Raw genomic sequence first — 23,072 nt, 5'->3', positions numbered from 1 at the left:
TTGTTTTTGCTACTGAAAGCCTGAGAACTACTGTGCCAGAAATCATAAACCAAAGAACTGCATTATATGTTCGGACTAGACAGAAGAATGTGATGGTTCCCAGGGGGTAATGATTCTAGCAATCTCTAGATACCTATTTTTACTGTTAAATGTCTTTAGGCCTACTGCCACTCTTGCTTTTTGCTATACCCCAGATTTGATACTATGTGATTTCTCTGTTATAGGGTTAGCAAGATAAAGAGAAATGTAAACACTTTATGATGAGGACAACCATCTAATCAACCATATAATGCAATAATATTCCACACCTCAACCCTCTGACCACAAATATCTCTCTCTCTCTAATTGCCAGTTATGTATATCATCAGTTATTTATATCATACAATCCACTCCTTTCATGTACCACTGAAACCATTGCCCCACCTTGAAACTCCCAGGAATGGTGAGGCCCCCACAGTACTCACCCTACATAACCCATTGTTCTAGCAGAAAAAAAACACACAGACTGGTCACCACCTTGGGGCTGGTAGCTGCCTTTAAGGACACAACAAATAGGCGTTTGCAGGCTAATACTTGGTTCTATCCACAGACCTGAGCTAAGAACCATTCATCTACCTGCAACAAAAATGTTCCACTACTTACTGCTGTGTCTCCTGGCTGCTTCTGTAATCCCACCTGGTAAGTACTTCTATAAATGGTATTTATAAAAATTTAAAGGCTCAGTCAACCCAAAACTGATATTTTGTTTCTTGGTTAGATGCTAGTGGGCAAATTCCCTTCTTGCTAATCTCAATTGAAGTAAAACCCGCAGTAATTATGATAGTTGTGTCCAATTAGAGAACATGGGAACTGCCAAAAAGAATTCTCACTATCACTGTCCTTAAGTGGTGTAAGAAGGCAATAGCTAAGACAGCCTACCAGAATCTTCTCAAAAGTTTATTTTAAAACTGGTAGTATTTAACTACTTATATATACAATATATATTTCTTTAAAATTACAAAATTTGTGGACCAATGACAAGAATAATGCACTTACAATTTTTAACTCATTTATAAAAATGCCTAATTTCCTATAACATATTACAAAGTAGATACATAATTCATACCCATACCTATCATGAAGGGTATACATTCTAATTCCCTTACCATACAGGTGCACGGTAGGGATAATTAACATGTTGGACTCATTTTGGATTAGGAAAGGAATCCAGAGCACCATTGGGAACCCTCACAATACAGGGAAAACATTCAGATGGGAATTAGTAGTGTTGGTTGGAGTTGAGTAAGGTAATGCAAGTGTGCTAATGACACAAAGTAGATGTAAACCCTAACTGGATGACATCTAGTTTGGTATAGTGCTGTGTATCATAAATAATTGCCATTATTGTTTTTTGGAAAACACCATCTACAATTTTTAAATCTTTTTTTGGCATCTGAGTGTTGCTGATCTCCTCCACCTTTCTTGCAACCACTTCATGTCTACTAGTGATGTGCTTAACAGAAAAATGTGTTTTGTTTTGATTCAGATGCATTCATTAAGGTAATCAATTTGTTTAGTCATATTTGTTATGTTAAAATGATTTATTTTTGGAACTCCTTTGGTATATTCGGATTGTTTCATATTTGTTGCTCCGAATCTATTTATGTTTCAGAAGCTTTTTCGGAAGATTAGCTAAATTCGTTTTAACGTGTTATTTTCTTATTTTGGGAGATTACTTATGCACTTTGGGATGGATGAAGGTGGCTTTATCGGGAATCTCTGAATCATAACATATCGAATGGAACAAAATTTGTTTCAGAGTAATTTGTTATGTTATGATTCAGAGATTCTGACCTTCATCCAACCCAAATGCAATGGGAGAGATTTACTAAACCTGGAGCACACAGAATCTGGTCCAGCTGTGCATAGTAACCAATCCGCTTCCAAGTTTTATTATCAAAGCTTAAGGCCCCTTTCCCACTAGCGGACTGTTCAGATCCGCCTGTCAGTTTTTCAGGCGGATCTGATTGGATGCTCCATGCATCTCTATGGGGCATCGGATGTAAGCGGAGACATGTCCGCTGACATCCAATCCGGTCCGTCAAATCTGGACAGATGGAAACCCTATTTTCCATCCGTCCAGCGGATCGGATCGGATCGGGTGAGAATGGACAGGCGGTCCGTTCTTATCCGATTCCCCCATAGGGAACAGCGGGGACCTGACAGCTCTGTCTCTGCACACAGAGCGAAGACAGAGCTGCCATCTGCCTGCTCAGCAGGGGATCGGCGGATCGATCCCCGCTGAGAAAAACGGAGTCCGCCGACGGACTCCTATGTGTGAAAGGGGCCTAACTGAGCAAGCTGAAGTTAGAAGCTGATTGATTGCTATACACAGTTGCACCGGATTCGGTGTGCATCAGTTTTAGTAAATCTACCCCAATAAGTTGGAGTCATCATCATTGTTCTCTTTTATACCTTACTGTATTTATTGCAAATTTTTCCTTTTCATATGTAGTGCATTTTTTATAATAATGAAAAATGTTAATGCAACATAAAAATGAAACGAATGTGAATCAATTCAGATCATTCGCTATGTTGTTACGCTATTTCAGATTTGAATGAAACAAATACATTTTTTTGTTTCATTATCATTTTTTTTGGATTCGTTGAAGTTCGTTACTATTGTGATTCGAAATTTCTATACATCCGAATCGCAAAAACATTGTGTCTGAATTTCGATTCGTAACTAAACAAATGTCTAGTATCTACATGCACTCTATATAGAGTAACATTTCTAAGTGTGTGTTTACTGGTAATGTCAATGCTTGTGTGATGGGTAAAGGCACAACTTCTCATTCTCTGCCAGAAAACAGAGCACCAGAGTGACAATGCAAGAGAGCAATTGTAAGGGCAGGGAAACAGCATTGTCACCCCATAGAAGAAAGTTTCTGAATAAGATCTTTATAGCAGAATTACCAGCTTTATTTTAATGAATGATACTGATCTAAATCATTAAAAATGACTTTGAAAATATCATCAACATGTAAAAATTTATGAGATTTTAGAAACTTTTACATCTAATTTAAAGCTCAATTCCTCTAAAATGTTATGTATCGTCTTAAAATAGAGCATATAAGGGTTAGAAATTCTTTCAGGTTTGTAGTGCCATCTGTGTCCTCATTGGGGAGATTTTGCCTCACTTCCTGGATGTGACAAGAGATTTGTCTAACAGTAAAAAAAACATTTTAGTAGAGTGGGAAACAGTTATAACAGGAAATTTGTCTATATTGCTGTTAGCACTGTCGGCAGTGCTTTAAGTGGGCCGGTATGCACTGGTACTCAGTACCGCCACTTCCAAATATGGCTCTTCAGCATACCGCCACCTCTCCGTGCGCCTTAGCGTACCAGTACGCTCATTTTGGACATCTGCGCCCTCAATTGCCCCCCCCCAAGAATATTTCCCACTCCAGAGCCAGACCAATCACCACCAGTGAGTCCCCCTGCTCCGGAGTCCCAGCCCAGGACAGGGGGGGTGCTCTGTGGGGACCCTGATGTGGGGTGGGGGGGGGGCGACAAAATGTATAGGCTATAATAGAGTACCGGCACCTCTTTTGGGCCACTTAAAGCACTGACTGTCATGTACTGGCGACAACTGTACCTTCACTTCTTGTTTCACAGGGACAGAAATTGAGAGCAGATCACCCCAGTGGTACTACAGACAGATCAAACCTTATAAAGACATTTAAATCTATCCAACACTAAAAAGCAGTTTAGCTAAAAAAAAATGGCTTTAGCCACTTTACACATATGAGGACCTATTGGGTTCATTTTAATAAATGAAGCCAACATTTGTCCTGGTCCCATAAAACAAAAAAAGTCAGCTGTCAGTAGTGCTAGAGATAACATGCTCAAGAAGATGCTTCAACCTGGTGCAATAAACAGGTCCTAACGAGCAGGTCCCGATCCTTCACTTTGGAGTAAAATAAAGTATCTGAATTACTGCATGTGCACAGTTGTCAGCACCGGACAAGAACTGTGTTAAGTCCAGGCTCTACCTTAACTTGTTCACGTATGGGGCAGATGTCACCCCATTCCCTTGTATTCTCAAAGGGATATCTAATTGTCCATGATCATCTTAACCCTCCTTCACAAATGTGATCATCAATACCCATCTGTTTCAAAATGACTCTAACAACAGTTAAGGCTTAACTCCAGGCACAACAATAAAATACCCGTGTAGTGAGTTAGTGTAAATCCAAAATTTTGATTTACCACCAGAACAAGTATAGAGGGGAATTCTTCCAATGGTGATGCTTGTTCCCCTGACAACTGTCTAAAGCCTCGTACACACGATCAGATTATCGGACCAATACTCATCCATTTTTTTGTTGCATTCTAGTCTCATATCGAAAGTGTAGAGGTTACTCAACTTACGAAAAATTTTCTACGACAGAATAAAACTTCAGAAGTGATGTAATGTGTTGAAATGTTTTGTATGCATTCTTTAGTTTCCGAACATGCGTAGTCTTGCTCTTACGGTTTTTTTCTGAAGAAAATTGTACTAATCAAACGAAAATCGGACTTGTGTTCATTTACGATAAAAATTTTATAGCCTGCGCCTTCAGTTTTTGATGTCCGAAAAGTCAGAATCGGCTGTCAAAAGCATTATACTAACGATCAGAAAATTGGCAGATCGTTCATCATACAAAATTTTACTTCCAATTCTCTTATCGTGTGTACGGGCCTTTAGAGGGGATTTTCCTCAAATTGGAATGAAATCCCTGTTGAATCTACAAGGTGCAAAATAAAGGCTATTCACCCAAATTACTGTAGATACAGGTGTCCAAAAAAGACTACTACTCTTACCTATCCATAATAGAAGAAAATAAAAAATGTCTTTCGATCTACTCTAAAATGTTATTTTCCTCCTTCTAAAAGCATATTTATACCAATCAACAGCAGAGATCTACACTCTTTATGCCTGTGGGCCTAAGTTATGGATTGTCCAGATCTCTAGATGTAACTCATCAGCACTGCATGTGGTTCTCACACTGTGACGTCTCTGTGGTCAGGGACAGTACACTATTCTCCAATTGTTGGAGAAGGTCCAGCATTGTGGTTTGACTTGTCATTGTCACACACAGTGTCCCATTCATCCATCTGATGTTCAGTATGTTCTAAATACTGGCACACCCAGGGCAAGGTATTCTCTGTGGTTGAAAAATTCCATAAATGAGAGTATTGGGTTTTGGGTGTCTGTGTTTATTGAGGTTACAAATGTTTGGTCCAGTAAGTTAGATGACTACTCCTAATTTACTACCCTAGTAAGGTAACCAAATCCAAGGACAATAAACAAAAGTGGCAACCTGGTTTATGTAAGAGAGCTTTTAATACGTTTTATCTGTATGTTATGCAAAAAAACAAGAACATGTATGACATGAATACATATTTAAAGTGGCCTGTACTTAAATAGGCCCCTGACATTTTCACCCCTACTCTACAGTATGCATATAGAAAACTATTGTGCTTTGGTAGCTCTCTGGTGCCCAGACACTGGTCACATGATCTTTCATGGTCAATGATCTCATTTGACTATGAAGAGTGCTCAGTCCTATGCAGACATTCATATCTACATGCTCATTGATTCAAAATATTGAAGCCATAGCATGACAATCATGAAACTGGCATTTTCGAAAGGATAGGTCGACAATGGCAGCCTACATTTATCACTCAGTATAGAAGTCCCTTTAAAGAATCTTTAAAGCCAGAAATATTTTTAAACCTTCACCTCCTGTCTGGTTGTGGGAACAGTTACAGATTTGATTTTCCATCACTTTTTGTCCCAGTGGCAATGGTCAGCAGAACAAACAGAGAGCGTAAATCAATCCAATGAGAGCACAGACATGACAGAAGATATATGACAGAAGATATAGCCCTTCAGCATCCTATGCAAAACTAAAAGTACATGTTAGATATAGTAACTTCACTTTGTTTTTTTTTTAACTTCCCCGGGGTGTAAAAAAAAATCTGTGGCTGCGATACTCACCTACAATCTGAAGCTTTGCTCTGCAGTACCTTTTCTTCACCACAAGGTGGACTAAGTCTTCTAGGTTTATTGATGCCAAACATCACTCTTCCTGAAAGCCTGTGCGTTCAGAGTGTCATGTCCCTGCCCCCTCCGGTGGTGTCACTATTGTGCCCTGTAGTCTTGGGCCTCATTCGCATTGGCACTGTCAGCCCTATGTTTAATTGCATTTAGGGGTATTTTGGGAATGAATGTGTGTAATGTGTTTAAGTGCGGTCTGTTTAGCTGTGTTTAAACATAATTTTGTGCATCCAGGGTCTGATTAGACACTCTAATTGTGACTAAACTCATGTAAAGGTGCCTAAACATGGCTAAGGCCTTACTGGCATTGGCACTGTCAAACCTGTATTTATATGCAGGGCCATCTTAAGATCATTAAAGGGCCCGGGTAATGCAGTGCACTGGGGCCCCGCCTACACAATCACCCATGAGAATAAAAATGCAAATTATCAATAAGGCGATATTTATTGGTACAGCAGTGCCAGGCTAATGACAGCTTCCAAGTTTGGCGGCTGGGTTCAGTGAACACACACGTGGACGGGAGTCAGATTCAACTGTCCTCTGTGTGTCTGTTCCCGTGGAAGCAGACAGGCATTCCTGCAGTTGTGGGTTCCCCCTCCATGGCCCAAGTGGCCTGAAAGCGCAGGGCCGACAGGCACTTGCCACCTGCTAAGTTCGGCGGCGGGATGCACACGGGAATTGGGACTAATGCTTGGCTGTGTCGCTGGGCAGGTGGGACCCCCTGGGCATGTGGGGCCCCTGGGCAACTGCACAGCATGCCCATTCCGTAAGATGGCCCTGCTTATATGCATTCAGAGGACATTTCTCAATGTGTATGAAGCATGTAATGAGTTTTTTAATAGTGCCTTTGACAATGTGCGTTTACCTATATTGAAGTGTGATCAGTTTAGAGAAAACAGCATTCTGTGCATCCAGGATTTGATTAGACTTTCTTAAAACAGCTAAAATAAATGTGCCTGAACATGGGCAAACCTGCTTTAAAGCTGGAACATCTAGACACAGGAAAAAGTGATCTGGGAAGCATTAAAGTTGTTTGTACTTTTCTTCTGCTACATTCTTAAAAGACAGTCAGAAGTGCCAGTGTGAATGAGGCTCTAATGTATCAATGCAGAGATTAGTACAGATGGCACCACACCAGCACCGCTCTCTGCATCATTGAGGACCACCCACCATGGGGGAGGACCAAAGAGGCAAAGGACCCAGTGAATCACATGAAAGGCCAGAAGACATCTCAAAAAGCTAAGCACAAACACAAGATGAAGCTGGGGGGATGCTTAACCACTTGCCTTCTGTGCACTTAAAGCGGAGTTCCGGCCTCAAATACCTTTTTTAACTAAAAATACCCCTATAATACTAATCCATCACCCTTTACAGAACCGCTATTCTCATACTTACAAGGTGTATAGTATTGGATTTTAGTCAAAATCCTACTTTTAAAAACGCTGTCTGGGCACGGCCATCTTAGACGTGGGCATCTGAAGCCGCAGTGTAATCTGCTGTCCTTCTTCCTGATTCCAGGGAGAGTTCTGGGAGTTCTTCCTGATTCCAGCCTCCAGGGAGTGATGACAAACAGCTCCCAGGATGCAATGCAAAGGCGGAAGTGATGTCGGTGGCCGTGGCCACAGAGGGGGGAGAAGGAGGAAGTACAATCAAAAATGCCCTGAAAATAATGTAAGGGACCCCCGAAAAAAATTGAAAATGCCCAATTGTTGATCAGCATAGCGAGCACTCCAGGAATCACTAAATTTGCAAAATAGGCCGGAACTCCACTTTAAACCCCCTTCCCATCCAGGCCAATTTTCAGCTTTCAGCGCTCTCACACTTTGAATGACAATTGCGCGGTCATGCTACACTGTACCCATATGAAATTTTTATCATTTTTTTCACACAAACAGAGCTTTCTTTTGGTGGTATGTAATCATCTCTGGGTTTTTTATTTTTTACAAAAAAAAAAAAAATAAGTTTTTCTTATTTTCTGCGAGTAAATTTTGAAAATAAATTTTTCTCCCTCACTGATGTGCGCTGATGAGGCGGCACTGATGGGCACTGATAGGCTGCACTTATGGGCACTGATAGGCTGCACTTATGGGCACTGATGAGGTGGCACTTATGGGCACTGATGAGGTGGCACTTATGGGCACTGATGAGGAGGTACTAATATGCCGCACTGATGAGCACTGATAGGCGGCATTGATAGGCGGCACTGATAGGCGGCACTGATAGGCGGCACTGCTGGGCACTGAGAGGTGGCACTGCTGGGTACTGAGAGGTGGCACTGCTGGGCACTGAGAGGTGGCACTGACGGGCGGCACTGATGGGCACTGATAGGCGGCACTGATGGACACTAACGGGTGGCACTGATGAGCACTGATGGGCGGCACTGATGAGCACTGATGGGCAGCACCATCAGTGCCCACACTCAGTGCCCATAGTGCTGCCAGTCAGTGCTCATCAGTGCCTAGATGAGCAGGCACTGATGGGCACTGACTGGCAGCACTATGGGCACTGATTGTGGGCATTGATGGGGGCACTGATGGCGGGCACTGTGGGCACTGATGGGGGGGCAATGTGTGTGGTTTTTTTACCTTCAGTAATCAGGGCACTGGTGATCAGTGCCCTGATTACATGTCTCTGTGTCCCCAGCGGCTGTCGGCTCTCCTCCTTCCTCACACTGCAGTGTCTGTGTGAGGAAGGAGCGCCGGCGATGAGAGAAGATCTCATATGTTTACATATGAGATCATCTCTCATTGGACGGCTTGATCACGTGGTGAATGGCCGCTGTGATTGGCCATTCACCACGATCTGTGATCGGCCGTGTCCAAGGGACACGGCCGACACAGATTCTCCCCGATGCGCGCTCGCAGGAGCGCACGGGGGGGGGGGCGTGTCACTGGAGGCCTCCCGAACATTCGAGTCCGCGTTGCAGCCGTATATAGGCTGTAGCGCGGATGGGAGGGGGTTAAAGTGTTACTAAACCCACAACAGTAAAATCAGTCTGTACATATATGCAGTAAAGCATGCTTGTTATACTCACTGGGAAACTTAAGGAGTTAATCCTGCACATTGTGTAAAAAGGCTGTTTAATTTAACTTTCTTCTCTAATCCTCCCCTTCTTTCACAGTCCCCAATCTATCTGTTGATAGAACAAAGCCCTTGGAGGCACTCTGCACATGCTCAGTTTGGTGTGTATTGCTAGAGAGTTTTTTTTTTTTCTGGGAGAGTGCATATGATCAGCACAGGGCCAATCAGCACTGTCCAGACAGAAAGTCAGGGGTCATGCAGCCTCATATGATAGTTGGAAGAGAATGAAATCTCCTCCTACAAGCTCCAATCAGTGCTCAGCAAGACACTGATAGAAGTCACAAGACTGCTATATACTGCTGATGAGAAAAGGTATTTAGCAGTTTATATTTACTAAAATAATTCCTTTTCCACGTTCTGTGGGGGATCAGATATATTGAATGCAGGGTCCTGGATTTATTAACACTTTAAGTGAGTGGTCTTCAGGAGGGGAGAGGGAGCATGTAGGCAAGAGGTATTAAACCCAAAACCAAAAATGTAATACCCTGTCTGGCCAAAAAAAAAAAAGTCACCACCTGGAATTAAAGCGGAGTTCCGGCCTCGGGGGTGAAATTTAGATAAAAATACCCCCGGGACAGTCAGGGTTAGTACATTCAATAATGGATAGCCTCTGAACTGTCCCGGGTCGCACTTACTTTTTAGAAGGTATACTTACCTTGAAAATATCTTCTCCAGCGCTGCCATCTCAGGTGTGGGCAGCTGAAGCCAGCGCATCCTCTTCTGCGTCCTCTTCCATGTCCTCTTTGTCCCAGAATGCCCTGCACCGGCCCCGCTTGTCACTTCCGGGGCAGGCGCGTCATCCCTGCACAGCTTCTGGGCATGCCCGGAAGCTATTTGGCAGGAAATGATGCGCCTGCACTGGAACTGACGAGCGGGGCCGGGGCAGGCGCATTGACTTCTGGGAGCGATGACTCCCAGGAGCCATCACAAAAAAGAAGAGACGGCGCGGGCGCGGGCCGAGGAAGTAGAAGGAAGGTAAGTATACTTTCTTCTATAACAAGGTAAGTAAAGAAAAAAAAATTTGGGAGCATCCATTTGTTTTTTAGGGCAATCTCAGCAAGCGGATGGGCCAAAGTTGTTTTTGAGCCCGGAACTCCGCTTTAACTAAGCAACTAACTAAACTAAGCATGCAGTAACAATCCTATTGGATAGTTACTGCATGTGCCCAAAGAATGAGGTCAGCTGACTACCTGAATATACTGAATGCCCAGGTTATTCCATCAATGGATTTTTTCTTCCCTGATGGCACGGGCATATTCCAAGATGACAATGCCAGGATTCATTGGGGTCAAATTGTTAGAGTGGTTCATGGAGCATGAGACATCATTTTCACACATGGATTGGCCACCACAGAGTCCAAAACTTAACCCCATCGAGAATCTTTGGGATGTGCTGGAAAAGGCTTTGCGCAGTGGTCTGACTTTCCCGTCGCCAATACTCCTAAAACAGGAGAGTGCAAAATCTGGTGCAGTTCTGTATAGTAACCAATCAGCTTCCAGATTTTTTTTCTTTTTTGTCAATGTTTAATTGAACAAGCTGAAGTTAGAAGCTGATTGGCTGCCATGCACAGCTGCACTAGATTTTGCTCTCTCCACTTTTGGTATCTCACCCCCTGTATAATATTTATGTATACCTATAGTTGTTGAAGATGCAATCATTTTCTGATCTGTTTGTTTTTCAGGCCAGACTCAGACGGCTGTCAAAACCTGTAATAACTGCAGACTTAAGATCTACTCCATGTGCTTCCTCACAACCGCCTACACTACGCAGTGCGAAACGGACAGCTCATGTGGGAGTGTCAAATATTCAATAGGTAAAATGACTTCTGGCCTCAGATTGCAATGACAATATTTTCAAGAGCATTTTGAAGTTCATTTCAGATTACTATCTATTTTTTTATAAATATATTCTGCACAGGCCATGCCAATGTAGACGCCAAATGTTTTCAAATGAGTACCTGGTGAGAGGTTCTGTAATCAGGGGGAACCTTTTTAAAGCCATGCATGACTGGTTCAACAAGCCTTTGACTGGTTGGCCATGCAGTTATAAAGCAATTTTGCCATTGATAAATCAAGTCCTATTTACTTCCCATCTGGAGTTTCCATTTCCAGGTCTCAGTAAAGTTATTATACAATTAATATGTTACAGATTATACCCTTGGTGGGTGACATAGGCTCACCAAGGTGCGGAGTTCAAGTAGCGCCTTCATCAGAGCCCCCTGTTCTGTTGAGTAGTGTATCCCATCTGATAATGCCACTGATGAGATCTGCGCATGCGCAGTACGTAACGTGGCGTGACGTCAACACTGCACATGCGCAGATCATCGGAAGCATTATCCGATGATCTGCAAAGCGCGGAGGGAGAATTTAAATGTCAGATTCTGCCTCCCTCTCTCTGCGTATGCACGAGACTTGAGTGACATTATAGGCGGAGTCAAAGGCAGAATACTATTGTTGTTGTGTGGATTTGGGTGTGTTGCAGGGTGGATTCCGTCGCTCAAATCTTGTGCATGCGCAGAGAGAGTGAGGCAGATTCTGACAATTAGATTCTCCCTCCTCGCTTTGGATCCCATTGGATAATTCCTCCGACGATCTGCATATGTGCAGTGTTGACATCAGGACAGCTGATCTACTGAGTGACGTTATGTACTGCGCATGCACAGATCTTTTGAGGCATTATCTGACGGGATGCCCAATTCGACAGAACACCCCCCACAAGGAGTATTGGGCCAGTGACAGCAGGAAAATGTAGTTAAAGCAGAACGTAATTCTAAAGGGAATGTTACGCTTTATGTCCTCCTTCCCCGTTTTTTGCCACAATTGGCACAATAAAAGGTTTTTTGGAGAGTGGGTACCTAGTTTTGATAGATACTAGTTTGGCCCCACCCGTTGTTTGCCCACAGCCTTTTGGGACATGTCACAGGTCCCAGAAGGCTGTGGGACCATTCACAAAACGCAGCAGCGTGGCTCACGCATGCACAGTGTGAAGCACAAGCAGTCACAGACAGCTTCCCATAGTAAACATGCCAGTGATGGGGACCAGAAGACGAGTGAAGGACTGAACATGGTGCTTAATCCCTGGACGGCTAAGTGTCCATTTATTAAAAGTCAGCAACTACAGTATTTGTAGCTACTGACTTTTAGCTTTTTCTTTCTAGGGTGAAGATTATTTTTAAAGTCCGGGCAGAGGTTGAGGCTGGCAGGAGGCAAGAGTAAACAGGAAGGAATGGATTTGGCAACAAAGGCAGAAGATAAGGGCAGAATCAAGTAATCCGGGTCAAGAGCGAGTAAGGCAGACCAACTGCAATCCCACAAACAAGTCAGTTGGCAAGAAGTCTCAACTATACACACAAAAGGCAATGGAGTTTAATTAGGACCAGACTTTTCTGGCACTTTTTGTACACATTTTTTTTTGCTAGAAAATTACTTAGAACCCCCAAACATTATATTTTTTTAAAGCAGAGGCCCTAGAGAATAAATTGGGTTTCATGTCACACGGTATTTGTGTAGTGGTTTTTCAAAAGCAATTTTTTTGGAAAGAATACACTTTTTTTATTTTAATGCAAAAAAACACAATACATAACCCAGTTTTTTATTTTTTGTAAAACATAAAATATGATGTTACACTGAGTAAATAGAAACCAAACATGTCATGTTTTAAAATTGTGCAATCCCTTGCAATGGCGACAAATGACATAATTTTACTATTTATAGGCGACGCTTCAAAAGCCTTTACAGGTTACCACTGTAGATTTACTGAGGAGGTCTGGCGCTAGAATTACTGCTCAGGATCTGACATTCGCGGTGATACCTCCCATGCGTGGGACAATGACTGTTTACACGTGTGTGGGACCGAAGCGCACTTTCGCCTTTGCGCAAAAAAAAAAAAAAAAACATTATAATTTTATTAAATTTCTTAATTTTCCAAAAAAAGTTGAAATGTTAAAAAACTCACCATACCTCTTATTTAGTGCCGGTTCACACTATTGAGATGCGGGAACACTGCGAATATTCTGCGTGTTCCCGCATCGCATCCGCAGCACAGGCAGTTCACACTGCCATATGCGATACGCTGCGGATGTCAATTCAAAGTTAACGATACCCCCAGATCAGATGGCATATCGCAGTGCGATCTGACAGCTCGCACAGAAATCGGATCGCACTGGTGTGAACCACCATGCGATCCGATTCTGCTGCAGACCAAAAAAAGGGTCCTGTGCGTGTTCACTGCAATTGCGGTGCGAATTCAGCCATACAAACTGTATGGCTGAACTCGCACCGCACAGATATCGCATGTGATTTTAAGAGCAGTGCGCTCCAAATCATATGCGATGTCTGACTCTGTGATCGCATTAAACACCTTGGGCTGTCTGCTTTCTAAATAGGGGTCATTTGGGGGGTATTTGTACTTTGCTGGCATTTTAGGGTCTCAAGAAATGAGATAGGCTGTCAATACATCAGAACTGACCAATTTTCAAATATATACTGTATATACCATAGTTTGTAGACTATAACATTCACACAGACTATATAATATACACCAGTTTGGGTTATTTTTTACCAAAGAAATGAAGCAGAACACATTCTGGCCTAAATTTATAAAGATTGTTTATTTGCAAACTTTTATAGCAGAAACCAAGAAAAACACGTTTTTTTTTCCAAACTTTTTGGCATTTTTTGATTTATATACAAAATTGGTGATTAAATACATCCAAAAGAAAGCTGTATTTGTGTCAAAAAAAGTATAAAAATGTAATTTGGGTAATGCTGCATGACCAAGCAAAATGCTAGTTAAGGTAGCACAGTGCTGAATAGCAAAAAATAAATAAAAAATGGTCTGTTCATGAAGGAGGTAAAACCTTCCGGAGGTCAAGTTGTTAAGTAATACTTATTTGTTTTGCATTCCTTTGTTATTCTGGTATAATAAAGAACCTTTTCACATGCTTTGATGCCATCTAGTGGCTTGGTTTTATTATTTCCCGATTTTCTCTTTTGACTTTTCTTGTTTTCAATATCTCTATTCTTTTTGTATTTATAACTTTATATTATGATATTTTTTTGTTTGTTACTATTTTATTCATTTTGTTGTTTACAAATTTTTCATGCAACTTTTTGCATAGGCTCTAGTATAACAGACTATGTGATAGACAGACAGACAGACAGATACCCCAACATCTTCTTTTTATAGCAAATGTAACCTTTTAACACAGTTTACAGTTCTTCTATGAATGATTTTAAGGCTTTGCTTACACCTGTGTTGCAAGAATACTCACAAAATCACGCACAAAACGCGTTGCCCGTTTGCAGACTCATGGGGGCGCTATTAACTCTTACCACAGTGCCTTTTACCATTGCGATTTTTAAAATGTGTCAACCCCTTTTTTATTTTTTATTTTTTTTTTTTTTAGGTTTCTTGCACATAGGGTAACCTATTGAAATTAACAGGCTGCCCCAAACACAATTGGGGGGATTTACTAGAACTGGAACAATCAGAATCTGGTTCAGCTATGCATGGTAACCAATCATATTCTAACTTCAACTTGTTCAGTTAGGCCCCTTTTACACGGCTCCGTTCCGTCGACGGAGCCGTGCTGCTCAGCGGGGAATCGATTCGCCGATCCCCCGCTGAGCAGGGGGATGACAGCTGTCCGTTCTCATCCGATCCCATCTGGTCCAATCCGCTAGACGAATAGAAAATAGGTCTGACATCCGCCGCCACTTAGAGATGCATGGGGCATCCGTTCACACCGCAAGTGTGAAAGGGGCCTTAAGCCCCGTACACACGCACCGATTGTTGGCCGTAAATGTTCGGCCAACGTCCGATCGGCCGATTATCGGCTTGTTAGTATGATGCTTCCGACAACCGACTGCGACTTTTCGGCTGAACAAAATCTGGTGTGCATGCTATAAAATTTTTGTTGGCCATCACCAGAACGGCCGATTGTTCGTCAGTCAGTACAGATTTCGGCCGACAAAAGTCAGATGAGCAAGACTGGGCATGCTCAGAGAAGAAAAAACACACGAAAAATAGACCAGCACATGACATCACTTCTGCAGTTGGTTTTTGTTGGCCGACAAAATTTGTGTGCAGTCTAGAGCACATTTCAACCAACACAACAACACTGGACAAAAGACAGCCGATCGTTCGGCCGATAATCGTTGCGTGTGAACGAGGCATTAGGCTTTGACAATAAAACCTGGAAGCTGATTGGTGTAAATGCACAGCTGTACCAGATTTTGCACTCTCCAGGTTAAGGAAATCTTCCCTAATGTATGGGATTGCACAGAAAATTGTGCACATTCAGTCACACTTCCGAAGTGTGAACAGAGTCTTACCTGTGGAAAGTAAAGGCCCTTTCACACTAATCCACGTTTGATGCGCCATTGACTTACAATGATGAAAGATGTCTTTTTGGTGCACTTTTGAAAAACGACATCAAAGATTGCAACATGCAGAACTTTGCAAATCGCAACTCACCTTGCTAGTACCGGGTTGGACCCCCGTTTTCCTTCAAAACTGCCTTAATTCTTCATAGCATAAATTCAACAAGGTGTTGGAATCATTCCTCTCAGATTTTGGTCCATATTGACATGATTGCATCACGCAGTTGCTGCAGATTTGTTGCCTGCTCATCCATGATGCGAATGTCCCATTCCACCACATCCCAAAGGTGCTCTATTGGATTGAGATCTGGAGAGTGTGGAGGCCATTGGAGTACAGTGACCTCATTGTCATGGTGAAGAAACCAGTGGTGAGATGATTTGAGCTTTGTGACCTGGTGCATTATCCTGCTGGAAGGAGCCATCAGAAGATGGGGACACTGTAGTCATAAAGGGATGGACATGGTTAGCAACAATACTCAGGTAGGCCGTGGCGTTTTAAAGATGCTCAATTAGTACTAAGGGGCCCAAAGTGTGCCATGGAAATATCCCCCACACCATTACACCACCACCACCAGCCTGAACAGTTGATACAAGGCAGGATGGATCCATGCTTTCCTCTGGTTTACCCCAAATTCTGACCCTACCATCTGAATGTCCCAGCTGAAATTGTGACTCATCAGACTAGACAACGTTTTCCAATCTTCTATTCATATTTTTGTGAGTCTGTGCAAATTGTAGCCTCAGTTTCCTGTTCTTAGTTGACAGAAGTGGCACCAGGTGTGGTCTTCTGCTGCTGTAGCCCATCTGTTTCAATGGTTCGATGTGTTGTGCATTCAGAGATGGTTTTCTGCATACCTTGGTTATAACAAGTGGTTATTTGAGTTACTGTTGCCTTTCTATCATCTCAAAGCAGTCTGCCCATTCTCCTCTGACATCAACAAGGCATTTTCATTAACACAACTGCCGCTCACTGGATATTTTCTCTTTTTCAGACCATTCTCTGTAAACCCTAGAGATGGTTGTGTGTGAAAATCCCAAAGCATCCTCTAATTGACTGAGTAAAAGAGGCAGGCTGATAAGATCATAACCTTTGACTCAGCCAATCAGAGAAGGCTTTGTATTCATTGCTAGAATACTTTGCTTGCTTGGAGCAGCGGTAGACTCTTCTGTGTTCCAAGTATGAGACAGGAAGTCTCGGCTTGCTCCTAGAAAACAGTGCGGTATGATGTATGTAACCGCAGCTACATATAGTTTATACCGCACATCCAGGGGCCTCACAGATTAGTGAGGGACACAGTTCATTTGGGCCAGCTTGGCCCAAACAAACTATGTAAAGTGTGTGGGAAGATGGAGTTTTTCTTTTAAGAAGAACTGTCAGACAAAAATAAGCATTTAAATGCTGCATACACAGAGTTAAGTGCAGGGAGGTATATGTCATCAACTGGAACTGAGAACATGGAACTACAGTCCTTATCTGCCAGTAGATTTAAAAAAAAATGCTTTTTAAATTTTAATTTTTTAAACTTTTTTTAATTTAAAAAATCTAAAGTTTTTTTATTATTAAAAAATCTGTTTCCTGGGGTTCTTCTTTAAAAATATAAAATATTTTATATCCCATTTTAATTTAAATGCTCTTCCCAAAACCTCCTGCTCTCTAGCTGTTTGTCTCCTCATCCTATTCTTATGTCCAGGACTTTTACAGAGCCTCTCCCATCCTCTGGAACCCCCTACTTCCACCTGTATGGCTATGTCTTACTCTGTCTAACTTTAGGTGACCCCAAACTCATTTCTTCAAGAAAGTCGGTCACACTTCTACCTAAAAACTGAAATTTTAATTTTCAAACAAATTATCTCTCACAGTTTGTAACGGAACTGCAACCCACACTGTACTTGTGGACTTCCGTCAGTATACGACTTCCTCCCAGTCGTGAACATAGACATCAGATTTTCCCAGCCGCCCCCATACAAAGCTAGACGACAACTTAGCTCTTACTCGAATCTCCTTTATTGAACAGTTTCACACTCAATTTATACACACATGAGCACATCCCCCTCCAGATTAGATTACCCCATCAAGTCAGGGGTTGCCTGATTACATTATCATATGCAGATGAAATTGTATACAGAAATATAATTAACATATCTAAAGAACAACAAACACAAACAGTATACTATTTCCACTCAGCAACTAACAGATGACAATTATTCAATCAACCTGAGCCAATTGACTAGCAGACGGCTGTTCTTGAGCTCCTGGAATACAATACACATTATCTCAATACACATCAAGGCATTGCTTTGATTATTTAGGTGTCACAGACTTCATGGTAACAGGCTATAGGTCTCACAGTGTAAAGTGGGATTAAATCTTCATATTTCTTGAGAGATATTGTTGATAAATATTACTCTCCCATTCAGGGATGCTGTTAGAAATCGCGGGGCCCTGTACAGATTACCTGGCAGGGCCCCCCCAAGAAAATATTAAAGATATATTTAGCTAAAATTACAACAAAATCACTATTAGCAGACACAAATATAACATAACTCACATAATTCCTAATTGAGATGAGAAAAATATCTGGGCTGGGCAGTTGGAGATCAGTGATCAGAGAGACAGAGGAAGAGAAAAAGTTACAAATAAACTCCTGAGCAGAGATAACATTAGAGCCAGTGCTGGGAAGGGGGCCCACACAGGGAGGGGGATTAGTGAGAGACGACTATCTCTTTCTCAGCAGATAAAAGCTGATAGCAGAGAGAGGGACAGAGATCAGATTCAGGTGCTGGAGGAAGATTTCTGTATTTGTTGTCCATCACTAATCCCCCTCCCTGTGTGGGCCCTCCTGTGTGCTCGGGCCCCCTACAAGAGGGCTGGTGGTCCCCCCCCCTATCAGCGGCCCTTTTCAATTGAGGTTATCCAATTTATAAAGTATCTGTCTTTCACTCCCAGTGACGGTGAGTACCGTCACACAGTTATTGTCTTTTGTATCACTTAGCCTTCCCTCTTAGATTGTAAGCTCTCACGAGCAGGACCTTCCTAACCGTATTGTCTTGAATTGTATTGCAACTCTTACTGTCTCCCTTTATTTTGTAAAGCACTGTCCAGACTGTTGCCTCTATATAAATCCTGTATAATAATAATGATAATAATAATAATATTAATTAATATAATCATAATCATAACCCATAAAAACCCATTTCACGGAATTGCATGCTATTGCTCGATTCCCTATTTCTCATATGTAAAAGTGCCTCTTGCAGACAATAACCTCCTACAGTTTCAGGAATGTTGGTATTAACACAGCTATTCATTTTTCCCAAACAGGATCTGACAGTATTTTTACTACAACTGGATGTGTAACAACATCAGAGTGCAACAGGACCGCCCAACTATCAGGAGTCATGAAATTGTTCACCTACAATGCTACATGCTGCATCTCCGACAACTGTAATGGGGGCTTTGCGGTTCAAGCTCCTCACATCACCATCCTGACATTACTTGGCATCTCTGTATTCTATATTATTACATTATGAGGACCGCAATAATGTTATATAAGATTGCTATAATCATTATAATGTTACACAAGATTCTTAGAAACACAGATTGTGATGTATATCCCATGTTACCATTTTCATTAATATCACAGAGCATTTACATTTACTGTTTTTAACTCATGATAATCAGCGTTTCATTCATTTGTCAATAAAAGATGACCAATACACAAATTATAACATGAAGCTATGTGAACAGTCTTGCTGAGATGGATAAATAAATCTCAGCTGCATTCGAGGATCCCAGTTTAGATTGGCTGATGTATTCCGCTGAGATCACATGACCAATTGCCAAGGCTTTCAGACATGTGACCAGCATTGAACTGAACACCTGTTTCTCCAGTAAATGTTGGCCCTTCATCCCTTCTTCTATTCTTTGTTTACCCATCCCAGCAAAACTGTTAGTGTTACGTAAACTATTGAGCATGGATCCACGTTAAAGGACAATTTTACCCAAAATCAATACTTTAGTTGTAGAGCAGGGGTCTCCAAACTTTGGTATGATTTAAAAAAAAAAAAAAATTCCCATACTTCTCTTTTAACATACATCTATCATTATGGATATAGTAAAGAAGCATTCAAACTGCTGTCAGTTTCCTCTTTTTTTTTTGATAGCCCATTTCCATCTCTTTTTTGAACTTGTAAGGCTGTCAACAACAGCAGCTGATGATAGGTATCACAAGCAAGAGCATTTTAAATGTATTCCACATACACTGTAAATGCACATCAGATGCCTTGCACTGTTTTTTTGCGTGCATGTGTGTATATGTGAATATATTTAAAGCATGCATTCTCATAGTTTTGCTTGCTTCAAAGGTCCTTATCCAAAATGTATGTCTATGTACACAAGGCCTTGAAGTGGTTTGAGTAATTAAAAACTCAAGAGCAGAAATCTTTCCTCCAGGGAGATACACTATAAGGCCCCTTTCACACATACGGTCCGTTTGTCCGTTTTTCATCCATCCGTTGACGGATGAAAAATGGACATCAATGCATCTCTATGAAAAAATGGATGACAACGGATTATCATCCGTTAACATCCGTTTTCATCCGCTTCCGTCAATGTCCATTTTTTTTGAACGGATAAATGTCCTATTTTTCATCCGTCAAAAAAATGGATCGGACTAAAAATGGATGTAAACGAATAGACGGTCCGTTTTTGGATGAAAATTGGATGAATTTCAAATGGATGAAATTATGGACGAAAAACGAACGACAAATGGATGAAAAACGGATGAAAAATGGATGAAAGAATGGTTGAAAAACGGATGAAAAACTGATACATTTTGACGTGACTGATGAACTGAACTGGTCGTATGTGTAAAAGGGGCCTTAGAAGCTGGGGTTGATTTTACCCATCCAAGTATTGACATAACAAAAAAATTTAAAATATGTTTTAGGTGTATTGAACGAAAATATCTTATTGGATCTTGTACATTGAGTTACCCTGCCTCTTTTAGGCAAATAACTATATAAATATATCTATAGTCTCTACCCTGTCTATTTCCCCCCTTCGTGGTTAATAACCACACCCATTAGCAATGAACGTCATTAACTTGGAAGAGTATGGGGATGGTGGGGGGTAAATACATATTTATTCTCTTGTTCCCAAAAAACTGTACAATGGCTCTTTTCTGTCTATCAATTATATAGTCTTGTTGGAGGGTACTGGAGATTATTTACTTGGGTTCTATATCAGTGTGGTAATCCAAGCTTTAAAGGGAGCCTTTTCCACATTTCCACAAATTTTATAATATTTTACAACCTATCAACACATGGATAAACAGGAGCCTCTGATTCACCAGCCAAATGTTTTTTTTTTAAATGGAGACACAATTATGTCCTTTATCAAGAATGTCAAAAATGCATGTTGTCTTGGAAATAATAAATCATAATTGCTCTAAATAGGCTTAACTTTTTTGCAACTTTTTCTATCACTTTTAGTGGTTTTCTTACCAGTGGAATTCACATGTCTTCACGTAGGTGTCAAATATATCCTAGCACTAAACCCTGAACATCCCTAAGAATGTGTATCTAAACTAAAACATGGGCCTTTCCTTTATAGCCTTTTTCTTCTAGCTTTGACCTTGTTGCAATAAAATGTCAAACCAAACCAAAGGTTTTGCGTTGTATATTCACAATCTAGAGCTAGATAACGTAGAGCCCATCTGTAGCGGAGAAGTAGTTTAATCTACAGGGTCTCCGCTGATAGACAGGAAAACAAGTAATAATCGAAATAGGCAGGTACAGCATGCAACAATCCAGGTAGCGTTATACCATCCTTCCCTCCCAAGAACTAGACGACACATAGGCTGGGAGTCAAAACTAGAATGCCTTGTTTATTGAAAACACAAGAGATCTACACTCTCCCAAAACCCCTCTCTCTTCGAGCCATTCCACACAAACACACATCCCATAATATGCTTACAAGGCAGACAGGAACAATAGGACAATGGAATGCAGGTATTCACAATAACAAACCCCACCTCACTGGCATGGGTCTATGAAACACTTCTACCATTTTCTAGCCATCTGCAATACATCCCCACACATCTCCTGAGGGACACTGCTCAGAAATATGATAGTCCCAAATGAAAGAGTTCTCACTCTCTCAACACAAACCACACTACAAACACTTGGTTCTTAACGGTATACACATGCAATAAACATAATGCATACCCGAAGGACAATATACAGTGGCTGTGTTTGCCACACCATCTCCAGCTAAAACAAATCTCCTGCCTCTGTCCTGAAAGGGTTGAATGGCTGTTTACATCTAGGGGATGCACTTTTACTTACCTGATGCTCACTTCCAGGCTACTGGTGCTCCCCTGCACTCCTGCAGTTACTGTGCCTTGGTATCCTCACGTTCAGAGCAGGGCCATGGGTGATGACTTCAGAAGACCTGCAACCAGTGGAAAATAGTGAGACATTAGAGAGTATTTACCACAGGCAGTGTGCATAAATCCCAACTATCCCTGATTTTGAGGGACTGTCCCTGATTTGGAACAATGTTCATCTGTCCCTCTTTCCTCCTAATTGTGCTAAACCTTTCATCCAATTTCTAAATTGCTGCATTTGTAAATTTCAAAACCCAATACAAAAGAATATTAGTGGTCACAGGTCCCAGAAGACTGCAGGACCACTCACAAAGTGCCGCACAGCTTGCATATACGCAGTGAGAAGCTACAAGGCTTTACAGTCAGTTTCCCTTAGTTTAGATGCCGGTGCCTGGACCCAAAGCCCATTGAAGAATCTGCTCTGGTGAGGCCAGCGCTGGATCAGGTAAGTGTCCTTGTATTAAAAGACAACAGCTACAGTGTTTGTAGCTGCTGACTTTTATTTTTTTGGGATGTAGACTGAAGCTCCTCTTTAAAGTGTATGCAAATCCAAAACTTTTATGTAGATAGAGAAGGAAAGGGTTATATTTAACTGTCTGTGTCCCCCTGGAGAGAGTTCCCTTCACTTCCTTCCATGGACACATAAAATGGGGGGAACCTCTCTCAAGTGCACATAATTCCCATATTCCAGCTGTCTCCCATTGGACAATTGTCCCCATTGGAGGATTTTCCCTGACCTTTTGCTCTGGGGACAACTCAAATATTTTGGATTTCCCCTCACTTTCTGTCTTGGTGATAATAGTCCCCAGTACAATCGTATACTGTAGTAAAACTCTCTAGTGGGGATACAGACATTAATAAAAACATATGTAGCACCCTCCTAGGTAGGTACTGGGCAGAGAAACTATAGTTGCTCTGTCTGCTTATCAGGAGAGCCTGATTAATAGTTAGGCCTGTTGCATGTGTCCAGGGTGTGATTCATCTAGGCTGAGGGAGTGTCCCCACTGCATCAAATAGGGGATCATGTTGGACAGTGGAGGAAACCCAGCCAGTGACAAACAGGTTTTTATAACTATCTCAGTGGGTTGGCACAAGCAGTGGTGCATTCTGGGATACGTTTTAAAAGCCAAGGGC

General features: G+C 41.7%; 1 long non-coding RNA gene across 1 annotated transcript; it reads left to right on the top strand.

Annotated features, from left to right (window-relative positions):
- Window positions 1-483: 483 nt before the first annotated feature.
- LOC309560981 lies at window positions 484-19,571 on the top strand. Its single transcript, XR_014225542.1, has 3 exons — window positions 484-678; window positions 10,848-10,979; window positions 18,872-19,571. It is a non-coding gene; the product is annotated as an uncharacterized lncRNA (long non-coding RNA).
- Window positions 19,572-23,072: the final 3,501 nt, after the last annotated feature.

Source organism: Pelophylax lessonae (genome assembly GCF_965119305.1).
Source record: "Pelophylax lessonae genome assembly, chromosome: 7".
Lineage (NCBI taxonomy): Eukaryota > Metazoa > Chordata > Amphibia > Anura > Ranidae > Pelophylax > Pelophylax lessonae.
The sequence above is the reverse complement of the archived record's forward strand: the minus strand, read 5'-3'. Positions and strand labels throughout refer to the sequence as shown.